The sequence below is a fragment of the Octopus sinensis genome, linkage group LG10, assembly GCF_006345805.1.
Source record: "Octopus sinensis linkage group LG10, ASM634580v1, whole genome shotgun sequence".
Taxonomy (NCBI): domain Eukaryota; kingdom Metazoa; phylum Mollusca; class Cephalopoda; order Octopoda; family Octopodidae; genus Octopus; species Octopus sinensis.
In genome coordinates this window covers 98,404,704-98,419,500 of record NC_043006.1, presented here as the reverse complement: position 1 = coordinate 98,419,500, position 14,797 = coordinate 98,404,704, and the positions used below count along the sequence as shown (strand labels likewise).

Genomic DNA, 14,797 nt, shown 5'->3' with positions numbered 1-14,797 from the left:
GAATATAAATAAACCAACAAGGATATCCAGTACGATCGTTTCACGCAACTCCATTTAATTGAACAATGCAACCATTACATCAATTTTAATGCAGAGCAATCCTCAGCTGCAAAAGGACATCGAATTTAATTAAATTAAAATTGAAACAGATATGTATGTATGTATGTGTGTATGTGTGTATATACATATATTCACGTGTACATACATGTATATGTGTTTATGTGTGGAGATTAAAAATGCCAGCAATGGTTTAATGTGGAAAAAATTTTCGCTCTCTTCGTAAGAATCAATAAAAGTGCGCGTGTTCGCGTAATTTTAGAAAAGAATGCACGAAATTACACGAGCCTATTTGGGATTTTAGAACGAAATCACAGATACAGGGGAAATAATTTTTCTTAATTGCTATCACCCCTGCATTGTCATGTACTTTGCGTTCAATTTGGATGATTTGTATAATCGGAGAACTTTCATGCATTACCGTATTTAAAAATTTATGCTTCAAGAATGTTTTTGTAAGTACATACATAAGTATCACGACATTTATGGGCCATCCGCATGTTTTAAACACGAATTGAGAGAGGAATTTGTACGTTCATAGAATCATAAATTGGTAAATTCCAATGAGCAAAATTCTCGACACCTTAGAAACTCTGCGCTTTATAGTGATTAATAGCATTGTTTTCCTACCAATATGACCAGAGGTAGGAGCACAGAAGTACACGCACACATTCGTGCACCTCTACCCACCCCACACTTGGTATTTTATTTAATACGGAATTCTTTTCACAACTAGACTTGCACATTGCTGCGATCTTTCTGATGACTGTAATTTGAATGTCCCGAGCTAGCGAGCTTGTTTAAAAGAAAGCAACTATATTCTCTGTATGGTTATTGTTTTCATCGATTTCTTAGTCAATAATATTTTATAAGATATGCATCATATTAATGCTTTGTGTTAATTCATTAATTGTCTACACAGTCTCAGCTAATTGCAATATCATATTCATTGTCTCAAAATAGTATTTAAATAGAAATCACGTGCATCTCGGGTATACAGTGCTTGGGCTGTTTACGCACAGCAGTATGGACACTGGATCATAAATATTGGGCCAAGGAAGAACACATTAAAAACCATACATTTGTGTAGAAGAAATTATAAATGTATATATATATGTTTCCTTAATATATTTCATAAAATCTTTTATGGAGAAAATTAGAAACAGTTACCAAATATATTCCATAGAATTGTTGGAAAGCTATGAGATACTCAGCGCTGTATATCTCAAGAAATATGTAAACTATACGTAAATATAAACCAAATATATTTTTCCTTTGATTTGGTTTTGCAGTAAGTTGTTTTGCTAATCAGTAAATTATGTAGCAATTTGCCTGGATTTAATTTGAAGCGATGCTGCTTGCAGTTTGAAGGAATGTTTATAGACAGATATAGAGCGTGTGTGTTTAGTGAAGTGAAGCAGTTCTCAAGTTATACTGAATAATGTATTACCGGTTGAAACTCAAGATATATTTTGAAACGACAGCATTGTAAACTAAACGCGTATAGTTTGAATATCTAAGTTTGAACTACTGCTGATTAATACGATTTGATGATGGTAGTGGCATTTGCGTCATATGGTAGCATCAAACAGTTGCAGGTGTAGGAAAGTTATTTGAAATGGTTCAATTGCAGCTAGGTGAATCAATAATAGTTTTATTTTTCATTCTTAAGAAGATTAGCAGCGGCCTTTGGGTTAAACTGGGAACGGTAAATACAAAGACATTACGTCTATAAAAAATATAATATAAATAAATATCTATACACATAGAAACGCGTGTGCACCCACACCCACAGTCACACACACATATATATGTTCGGTGATGAGTGTTTTAGTAAGCTAATGTGAGTTTTATCAGTATTACTAGGTTCATCTAAATTATTAGACACCAGCAGTTATTTTCCTTTTGCTTTTTATTGCTTTCTAAAAAAGCCATATCACGTTGAAAGCACCGGTTCCCGTCCGATCACCGAAGTTAAGCAACGTCGAGCCTAGTTAGTATTTAGATGGGTGACCACTTCGGAAAGCTAGGTACTGAAAGCATCACACATATTTTAGGCGCAGGAGTGGCTGTGTGGTAAGTAGCTTGTTTACTAACCACATCGTTCCCGGTTCAGTCCCACTGCGTGGAACCTTGGACAAATGTCTTCTACTCTAGATTCGGCCCGACCAAAACCTTGTGAGTGGATTTGGTAAACAGAAACTTAAAGAAGCCCGTCGTATATATGTCTATGTATATATTTGTGTGTGTTTGTTTTTGAGTCTGAGTTTCCCCCACCAACTTCGCTTGACAACCGATGATGGTGTGTCTACGTCCCCGTAACATAGCGGTTCGGCAAAAGAGTCGAAAGAATAAGTACTAGGCTTACAAAGAATACGTCCTGGGATCAATTTCCTCGAATAAAGGCGGTACTCCAGCATGGCCGCAGTCAAATCACTGAAACAAGTAAAAGAGTTAAAGAGTATACTCCTATGCAACTTCGTATCAAAATATAAATGAATCTTTGAACTCTTGGTTATTAGATGGGAAAATACATCGTTTCAGCTATATATCCTCCTAACTAAAAAGTTAATAAAATCTGAAATGGCTTGATATGCCATATTTACAGCTTACTATTTATTTAATGCAGATTCATTGGCAATAGTGAGTTTGAAAATCAGTTGTAGGAAGTTAGCGGCAATCAGTTTAGGATGTACCTTATTTGTTAGACCAATATCTTTATATATAAAAGTGAGGTTGTGTGCTGTCTGTCTCCTACGATTTAGATTCCTAACTACTCCCACATTTTGCGGTGCAGTTTAACCAAAACCGGGTATCTTATAGTCGTGTTTCATATCGAGCCCTGGGTATCCTGGGTATTAGCGCGCGTCTACGATGAGTCTACGATTAAAAAAAAAAATTGGCATCATTTTTTCCATTTTTAATGCATTGTTTTGCTATTATATAAGGGAAGTAACTCTCTAAACATGTCTACGATGAGTCTACGATTTAAAAAAAAATTACCATCATTTTTTTCCATTTTCAATGCATTTATTTTGCTATTATATAAGGGAAGTATCTCTCTAAAAATGCTTATATAGTTATTTCCCTTACAAACACGAGCAACGCCGGGCGATACTGCTAGTTTATTAATAACGCAATAAATTCTTTCTTTTCTGTATGTTAAATAATGTTAGAGTTCTTTGTTCATAAGAGCCTGTTATCTCATGCATGATATGGGTTTTCATGTGAGAAATTGTGCTATTTACTCATGGAGATCAGGTGCCATAACGTCTGCAAATTCAAAGGAAGTCTAGTACTCAAGTTCTACGATCAAATATTTGGATGGAGAATGTATTTGTCCAGAAGGATCAGTTATAATAAACGATGGGTATACTGAATACGATGTAATTTATATTTTCTTATCTAATATAGAATAGGTTTACAATATCAAGGTCTATGAGGTTCAATGTTAGCAGATTATCATAACCTTTGATATCGAATTGTAAGAATATGGGATTAGATTTACAGTGGTAAATTGGGAGCCAGTTAATTTCAGCTAGTGCATTTGTTCTAAATGTACATAATGCCCATTCTGATAAAATCAAATTTTATATTTGCACATAATATGGGATTACATTCTAATGTAAGAGCTAACATTTTATTCGGGATATTTGAATCTGTAATATGGACGATTCGAATAAATCGATAAATTATATTATAAATATTGAGGCTAGAAGAGTCCTAAAACATTAACGTCATTCAGTGATTGCAACTGTGATTTCAGTCAGTACGTCCAAATTTAGTTGGAATATAAGATTTAGTCAGGATTTTGTCCAATCAATAAAATTAAGTTTATGAGTGTGCTCAAATATTACGCCTTGAATTCTTAATGTCACTCGTTTTTTACTGGAGACTTTGTTGAGAACATTTCTGCATTATGCTTAAAATAATAAGACATATAAGCTTTTCAAATACGCTCAATAGTCTTTTCACGAGGACGAATATTGCATTTGAATACACGTATATATGTATTTGTATGTATGTATGTATATATATATATTATATATATAGGCGCTGATTTACCTGTTCCGGGTTCAATCGAATTGCGTTGCACCTTGGACGAGTGTCTTCTAATATAGCTTCGGACCCACCGAAGCTTTGTGAGTGGATGTGGTCGATGGAAACAGAAAAGAAGCCCTTGTATTAGGTTGTTTCACATAAAATGTAATTGAAAAGTAGCAATAAAATGTTTCAGAAGTGTTAGAGAACTGATATATTTAATGAAAGTGTGATCCATGTTCATTTATGACGTTTACCCAATTTCTGACTATGTCATATATTCCATCTTTAAAAAAAAATCATCTTTTGCTGTGATAAACTGTCCGAATGCGTCAATTACCTCTTCTCTATTTAAGAATGTTTTATTGGGTATCAAAAGCTCAAAATGCTTAAATAAGTGGTGAGCAGTAGGAGAGATATCAGAGGAATAGGGAGGAAGTGGCAAAAGTTCATAATTCAGACATTGCAATGTTTATACTGTAGCTTGAGGAGTGTGAGGATGTGCATTGCGGAGTAAAATTTGGCCATCTCCATTCATTAGTCTGAGTTGCTTGTTTTTAAAATTCCCATGCATGCAATCAATTTCATGCCAATACGATGTTGCTGTTACCAAAATTTCCTTGTTGCAAAAATCAATAATAAATAATACCCTTCGCCGGGCACCATACAGTGACCACTAACTTTTTCGAGTGTATTGGTGGGTTGGGTAGTGCTTACGTGACTCTCATGTATCTAATCGTTGTCCTGTTCGCCTGCTGTTGTTGTTGTCAAAGAGTATCCATTTCTCATCATAAGTAATGATTTGATGCAAAATTGCCATTTTCCAACCGAGAAAGCAATAAGGAGCACACTTCGAGGGACTGTTTTTGAATCTCGTTCAGTTGATGTGGAATAAACCGATCCGTTTTCTTGACTTTTTCAGTTCTGACAGGTGATCAAAATCAGTTGTGTGAGATGTTCGGACGTCTGATGAAAGTTTTCGAACCTTTGTTCTCGGATTTTATTCAAACAAAGCATTTAATCCATCATGCCTAATAACGGATTTTGGCCTACCCCTTGGTTTATTTTCAAAGCTGTCATTTGAATGAGAGCTTTGGAACCACTTCTGAACAGTTTTGATGTCAACAAAGCCGTTACCAAAGTACCATTTGATATTTCGTAGAGCATCTGCGGCAGAGTGATCTAGTTTGTACTCATACGAGAAAATCAATCAACATAGTTTGTTTGTTATCATTTCAATAAGTTTTGTAAGTACGAATTTTGTATACCAATATTGTCAGTCAGATTAAATGCAAGGTATACATAATTGAAGTTTTAAATGATTGAAATAACAAGTAATTAAAATGCGACATTTCATGTGAAGTAACCTCATATATATATATATATATATATATATATATATATAATATATATATATATCTGTGTGTGTATATATGTGTGTGTTTCTTTATGTCTGTGCTTGTGCTATAATCACCGATTCACAACCGGTGTTAGTGTACTTACGTCCCCATAACTTAGCGGTTCGGCAGAAAAGGCCGATAGAATGAGTACTAGGTTTAAATAAAATGAATTCTGGAGTGGATTTGTTCAAACCCTTGAAGGCGATGCTCCAACAAGACTCTAGTCAAATGAATAAACAAATAAAAAAGTAGAAGAGTAAAAGAAAGGCATATATATATATATATATAATATATATATATATATATATATATTATATATATATATATATCGACTGATTGTTTCATATTAATCTAAATATCGTCATCTCAATCTTAATGTAATTACGACATTCAGTCATGTCGTTTTAAATACGTCATTTCGAAAGGGTCCGTTACATCATTACTTGGTAGTTTCAATTTGGTTTCTCCCACAAGCATACATACATGCATATATATATATATATATATATATATATATATATAATATATATATATATCGACCCTATTAATTAATCGCGATTAATAATATAACGAAAGATATAACACATATCTGAATCTACTTTCTGAAATAATCACAAATTTTACTAAACGAATGACATTGTACCTACATCCTTCTATAATATATGCTGAAACAATTGGCCATAATAGATTCAAAATGCTACCCAAACCAGATTAATGAATGCGTTAAAAATTATGAATAATTGACCAGCATTCTGAATTTATAAAAAAAACAACACATCAGAGCAGTGTAATGGCAACAGGTCAAGTATTGGTCTCTACCACCGATGTGAATGTTTTAATAAAAATCCTAGAATTTATGAAGTTTTCCATAACAGTGAATCTCATTGAAAATTTGCAAAATATTACAGAATTATAGATTTACAGTTCCGGCAATGAAAATAGATACACATTGACATGCACATACGCAATATACTCGCGCATGATCAGTAATGAAGGAAACAATTGATTTTGAAGCGAATCAGAACAGCTTCGTCATACGAATAAGGTTAAGGACAAGGATATACACACAGACACACAGATAATTACGTGTGCGCGCAAATGCACACATCTGCACACAAAATGCAGCAGTCGCCGCATGTATACACAATACTCAAGAACTGTATTCCTACAATCATAGACGTCTACCGTTTTGGGACGAAATAATTAAACCCAAAGAAAAGCATCCGTATACGCTATCTGCACGTATATTTACATTCGTATTACATATATATATATATATATATATATATATATATATACAAACACACATATATATATATATATCATATATATACATATATATATATATATTATATATATATATATATATATTTATATATATATTACTCTTTTACTCTTTTACTCTTTTACTCTTTTACTTGTTTCAGTCATTTGACTGCGGCCATGCTGGAGCACCGCCTTTAGTCGAGCAAATCGACCCTGGGACTTATTCTTTGTAAGCCCAGTACTTATTCTATCGGCCTATTTTGCCGAACCGCTAAGTGACGGGGACGTAAACACACCTGCATCGGTTGTCAAGCAATGCTAGAGAGACAAACACAGACACGCAAACATATACACACACATACATACATATATATATATATATACGACGGGCTTCTTTCAGTTTCCGTCTACCAAATCCACTCACAAGGCTTTGGTCGGCCCGAAGCCATAGCGGAAGACACTTGCCCAAGGTGCCACGCAGTGGGACTGAACCCGGAACCATGTAGTTGGTTAGCAAGCTACTTACCACACAGCCACTCCTACGTATATATATATGTATATACGAAATATATACGAAGACACATCCTTACATACTTTTTTTACATACAATCATAAACACATGCACTACAACAGGCATAGCCTCATACATACTTAGGTCACGTAAGCTTTAAAGGACAAGAGACTTTTTCAAATGTATGAGCAATAATACTGAAATAATGTTGAACTCGTCATAGTATAGCGAACTTCTCAACCATCATCTTTGTGAAAGTGTGTATGTAGGACTGGATTCATATATGTAACACATGCATTGATATGGTTCTGCAGATATTCTTTGGTGTTTTAACGTGATCGTATTATATGGTGTGTGTGATTGTAAGAGTGAGAGTATGTTTGCGCATTCAAATGCATAAATGAATATCAGCATGTGGAATCTGAATAAATGTGACAGCTTTTTCTTTTTAATATGTTCGCTCACTTTCTTTAAGTCTGTTTTGCTTTAATGTATTCGTTCTTGCATATGATATGTCAGATGTTTGAGAAAGGCTTTGTAGTTCGTTTCCCGACAAAATACTATATTTATACTAACGATATATTCTCCGAAAGTATATTTTCCCCAAATATGAAGTGAATATTCAAATTCATTTCCGAAATAATGATAATCGTGATATGATATTTAAAAAATATGGCATTATAAAGAATATATAATATGTATAATTTTATTTGAAACGTATAATTTAAATGATAAATTATGTTTTTTACAAAAGAATTAGTGTTTTGTCAAAGGACACGTAGAAGATAAAACGATTAATCTTAAACATAAGACGGCTTCCTTTGAGGTATATTATTAATTTAAAATTAAATTAAATATTCTAAACTCTTTTATCTTATCTATGAAATAAACATATTATATGCAATTTTTATCGTTATTTTGTTTTTGAAATTATATTTTCCTCTAACTTGTTATCATCGTCAAGATCGTCAATTATCTGTGCAATCAAATATAGTTGATAGATTTCTTTTAAAATTATCATATATAGCTTTCGGCTGTTCGTTTAAAGCTTGCAAAAAAAAAAGTCAGAACAGATGAAAAACAATTCTATGAATCGATGAAATGAATAAGTAATCTTATATTTCTTTGTCTATTAACAACATTGAATAGAAATCACATCAGAAGAAACATTTAGGATTGTCAATGCAATTTTTTTTTTTATTAAAGTTTTCGCTTGGAGGGTAAAATTTCATATAATGCTCGAAGTATCATATATGGAACATAAATGCTACTAACTTTATAAAAAGAAACAAAACTTTAAAAATAAACAACGCAGTAGTGATCGATTATATTTATAGAGATGTCCCATAAGGCTTATAGCTATATTTCTTAAAGAAATATAAAATTTACGTAAAAATTATCAATATAAACATTCACGCGTTTTCACACTGATAACATCTCATACGACTGTAATGATAAATGTTCATAGCTACACACATGGGAGTTCATATATAAAACTGTAATAGTTGTAAGAATATGAGATTGTGGGGTGAGTTTTGTGATTGCCTGTATGTACGTATATATGTATAGGTTTATATGAATGCGCTTATGTATGTATGATTGTTTGTCATGTATGTGTATATGCACATGTGAATGACGTTGTACAATTACATTCAGGTTCTTAGATATATTTTATCACCAGACTTTCTTTCTCAAGTTTGGAAGAAATTAAAATTTCGTATAGCTTTAGGGTAACTTTTTAGTTTATTCAATTCTAATTTGAAATAATCAAAAATAACTCTAAACTATATGAACAGAAATACATAGTTTATCATTGTTCAATATCCATGCACACATAGAGACGCGTACGCATACACACATACGTACTTCAACTCATAAACTTACATACATATTACCGTTTCCCACTATTTTTCTCAGCTCCTCCCACTACTCGTTTTCTCATCACTTCTTGGAATTTGATATACTCAAAATCTTTATCATGTTTAAATTGTCATCATGATATTTGTTTTTAAATTTATTAGAAATGTTCTACTCGAAGATGAATAACGATATAATTCAGCAAAAACAAACAAAAAGCTCTGAAGAACAAAATGTGGAAGAAAGATAATAAACAGAGACTGGGAGATAAAGAAGGCAACAGACACAATAGAAAAACGGAGAGAACGGCCGACAGATAGGTAATTATAGACAGAAAAAGCAAAAGATTGAGAGCTAAATTTACAGGCAAAAATATGCAGAATGTGAGGGAAAGAGAGAGCGAGAGGAAATAAATAGAAGGTTGCGGAGAGAATAATTTTAGAAGATAGAAAAGCGAGATAAAATGCGAGAAATATATTTAGATTTGTAGAATATTATTTACTATATTAATAACAGTTTTGTTAAATACCGATATGATAAAAACCTATTTTGAATAACGGATTGAATCAATTATATGTTGGATTGGGAGCTATTTCTATCCAAATGTTCCAAAAGATTAGATTTTCAAATGAATTGATAAATCTATTAATAGATATACAGAATTCAATAAGTAGTAAACATGAGACAGAGTGAAATTTTGAAATTAGTTATAGCTTAAGATATGACATCTATATATATATATATGTGTGTGTGTGTGTGTGTGTATACATATATGTATATCAGAATGAACATTTAACATTCTATTATTTTATTTTATCTTATTTTATTTCATTTCATTTTATTTATTATATTATATTATATCTGATATCATTATAAGATTGTAAATAAAACGTGAAAATCAGACAAGGTTGGAATTCCTTTTATTAACATATATGTATATATACGCACACAGGCACACACATATACATGCACATATGCATGCATGTATGCACATACACAAACGCACACACACACACATATATATATATATATATATATATATATATATTATATAGATAAACACGCACGCCTATATATGTAGATTCTGTTATTCCTTTACGTGTTTCAGTCATTTGACTGTGGCCATCCTGGAGCACCACCATAAAATGTTCTAGCCTTGCACTTATTCTATCGAACACTTTTGGTGAACTGCTAGTTTACGGTGATGTAAACACACCCACATCGGTTGTCAAGCGATGGTGGGGAGACAAACACAGACTCAAAGACGCAAACACATATATACGAGAGGCGGCTTTCAGTTTCAGTCAACCAAACCCACTCTCCAGGCCTATAGTTGGGAAGCAAGCGTTTCACCGGCATACTTGCGCCTAAATATATATATATATATATATCAGTATAATCACTATGCAAGTATACTGACGACCAAACAAGTTCTGATTTCTAAGCCCTGAGCTTTATGTGATAATCTCTACGCAGTCGATGATACAAATTCTTAGTGAGTATTGAATACGATTTAATCGATTACTTTCCGTCCCCTTCCAGGAAGACATAGAAACATTAAAGTCCGTCGGTTGATATGTCCGACTGCCGTAAGCTGATACATTGGCCTGTAAATTACAATTATTACTTCTGCTGCTACTACTACTACTACTACTACTACTACTACTACTACTGCTGCTGCTGCTGCTGCTGCTGCTGCTACTGCTGCTGCTACTACTACTACTACTGACAACTACTACTACTACTACTACTACTACTACTACTACTACTACTACTACTACTACTACTACTATTACTAATAATAATAATAATAATAAATTTTAACAACAATAATAATATAATAATAATAATAATATAATAATACATTCTTTTATTGGCCACAGGGCCTGACAAAATATCAATTAGAAACATTTAGGGACAAAACAAGACGAAAGTTACAAAGGGTTTTGTCAGTTTGTAAAAGTCGTTTAAAAATTCCGGAGATAACAACGAAAATATAACAATTGAAATTCCCAATAGGGGGAGGCGCTTCGGAAGGTTCCTGGTGGAAAAACCCCTAAAAGCACGGGAGCCTGGTCAAAAGCGGGGTAGAGAGCCCCTTTCTGCTTTTGTAATACCTTTTTCTTACAGGTGTATCCTTGCTATCAGACAGCACTTCCCTCTCTAGTTTCACCTTCCTTTTCAAGTGAAGCTTGAAAAAGTTGATGAGGCCATGGTCAAAGTGGAAAGTGTCTGACCTTAGCCCTTTCAAACGAGTCCACCATACTATAATAATAATAATAATAATAATAATAATAATAATAATAATAATAATAATAATAATAATAACCCATAAAAAGAAGATTTTTTTAAATTCAGAAATTCAACGATGTAAGCTTCAGAATATATATATTATTATTTTTCTGTCAGTAATTAAACACAAAACAATGTAAACTGGTTCTTTCCAATGTCAAGGTCAGCGCTCTCATTGATCGCTAGTAGTAGTGAACACATTTGACCTCTGCTGACCCAAAGAGTGTAGAGCTTCATTTGTCTGCTGATTGCAAAGGAAAGCGAGGGTCCATTGTTAATCCCCTTCTCGGTATCTGCTGAACCTATTTATAGACCTGTGGAATTTGATCTATTCGCCAAGCTGCTTCTCTTCCTCCTACTATTCCCTTCAACCCTCACATATTTATGATTATCTCAAGCAAAAGACTAAAGTCGAAATTTAACGACATGTAATAATACCACACAGTAGCAGAAGCGAAGATGGTAGATTGAAATAAATAATGGAAAAAACTGTTACCATGGCTACAAAGATTCGCCACAACGATACAGATCAAGGCACTATTGGTAGTGACTAACGATGAACAACTCTGTAATAGCAAGGTTAAAGTAACTGTAACGGTATTAATGGCAGTCGACAATAGTGGCAGAAACAATAACCGTCTCTACATTTTCCACAATACAGAGATCAATACTAATAATTTCAATGTAGCACAAATGTGTCTTACGAAACAAAAAGGATAACTACAACAGTATAGCAAACCTGGGAGTGCATCCCCCAACAGCGAGCCAGCCTGGCATAAAATTGCCTCTGAATACGAAGCTGGATGGTTACTTGAACGGGAACTGCCCCAAGTCGGGCCCTCCAAGTCTACACCTACAACAGTAAGAAAAATGTAAGAGATTGAAATGGACGCGGAACGAGTATACATATTTAATAAACGCCTATTAGTATGCATTAGGCAGGCCACCGCACACTCTTATCAAATATGACAGCAGACTATATTTGGACAGAAACAAATACGCAAATGTTAGGAGGGATATCATAAGAAATAAAAGAGTCACAATTAGTGAAATAACCGCGATGATAGAACTGTAGCAGGAAATCATGAATAAGTGTCCAGTTGTATGACACGTCAATATGCATGATAGAGAACCACATCATAAAGCTCTCAAAACAATCCGAAACAGAGAGATTAAAATTGGAATCTATGTAACGAAGAATATTATACGTGAACTAAAACCAGATCACACTGACACTATTTACGCAGCTGCTAAAAAAACTGGAACCCGTTGTGTACCTTTGAAAGTCAAAGAAATACTAACCTGAGAGGAATTCCAAACTGAAAAATTAAAATTGAAAAAGCGATTAAAATAATGAGAGGTGAAATATCAATATTGAATGAACTTATCTTTGTAAACGATGTAAAAACCAGAAAAGGGAAGAAGATGAAGAGAAAATATATATTCTCACCAAGAGAAGAATTGCATTCAGCAAAAGAAACACTGCAACAAGAATTCCAAGCAAAGACTCAAAGAATACGAAGATGTCAGAAGAAGAACAAGTTTCAAAAGGAAAATAAGTTGTTCCCATACAATACGAAAACATTCTACAGAGAAATAAGGAAGGAGAAAATATATGTTGAAAAACACACCTACGATGGAAAAAGTTGAAAACTTCTGGAAAAATATCTGATGAGTGATGAAAAGAATTACAATGAAAATGCAGACTGGATTAGACGCACAGAAGGTTTCGACTATAACTTATCAGAACAAGTATCGGAGGACATCACAACATCAGACCTAAGGATGATACTCATGAAGGATCATAAGATCCCCTGGCAATGAGAGGGGGTCAACTTTCTGGCTCGCCTCGCTCCCGTGCGCACAATATAAGTTAGTCCAGTTATTCAATGAAATTATGAAAACATTCGTTAGGAAGATGTATTCCCTACCTACTCGCGAAGAAAAATTAAAGTAAATTTCCCCAAAACTATCGGTCCATAACATGTCTATTTACCACGTATAACATTTTAATATCTATCCTCGTGGAGAAAACTTACAAATTTATGGAACAGAACGATATTTTTCCCCACTGAACAAAATGGGGACCGACGAGGATGCAATGACTAACACTTAATCAATTGCATAATCCTTGAGAAGAACTGTCATAACAAACGCAGAAATCTCAGTTCTGCGTGGGGTGATTACATAAACGCCTTCGAGAGCATACCGCATCAAAGGAACTTGAAATCGCTGGTTATCTTCAAAATTTCTACTGTGATTTCAAGCATCCTGAAGCACAACATGTCAAAGTGGAAATAACAATCTCCAATTATACAACTCTGATGGAGTACTACCACAAAAAATATTAATATCAAATGCATTTCACTTTTAATTTTCTGCATAGCTCCAGTACCTCTTACACGTGAAATTAACAGAACAGGGTGTGGATATAAAATTAGGGACAAGAAAATAAGTCGATCTATTTTATATGGAGTTCGAAGCATGATCAATTTTGAAATTTCAAAAAAAAAACACCACAACTGGACTAGCAAACTTGGACCATATAACGACTGGATGCTAAAGCTCGTTGAGAGACGTATGAACATTCACTTTGCCATGAATGGGAGGCAAAGATTCTCGAGTGAGTTTATACAGAATACCCAGATTGAACAGCATGATCGAAGAAGAGCAACTGCACTTGCAAAGAATGCGAAATCAATAGCAAAGCAAAACGCGTTTGAACAATTGGCTGATAGGTGAGAACAAAAACCTCTGGATAGCAAATATATAGCTCGTAGCAAACAAACTGATGTAGACCACAAGCACAACCGCCAGTGGCTATGGAGCTGATGGCTAAAGGCAGAGAGTGAAAGATTTATATTGGCTGCCCAGGAACGGAACTTATTGACCCAGAACTATCAAGTCAATATAATGAAAAATGGTGTAGACCCAAAGTGCCGATACTGTAACAGTGGGATAGAAACAGCGGACCACCTTATCTCCGATGTAATGTTTTAGTACCTGTAGAGTACAAATTAAGACATAGCGGGGTTGACCAATATCTACATTGGATAACGTGTCGACATTATAAAATCAAAACTGCAACTGAGGGAGAAAATGTAACTATTCTTTGGGACTTCCCAGTATGTACAGACCGGACAATCAAAGCAAATAAACCAGATATTGTTATGAAAGATAGAAATCAAGTCTGTTTATTGATTGACATGAGCATACCCTGTGACCATAATATTTCGGCAAAAGAATTTGAAAAGCTCAGAAAATATAAAGGTTTACTAATCGAAACCGAATGGATGTGCCTTCTCAAAACAGTTACAATACCAGTGATTGCTGGAGCAACCAACCTGAAACGTTGTGTTAACAACAAACAAAA

General features: G+C 33.9%; 1 pseudogene; it reads left to right on the top strand.

Annotated features, from left to right (window-relative positions):
- The first annotated feature begins 1,980 nt into the window (after positions 1-1,980).
- On the top strand, positions 1,981-2,095 carry LOC115216880 (annotated as a pseudogene).
- The last annotated feature ends 12,702 nt before the right edge of the window (positions 2,096-14,797 follow it).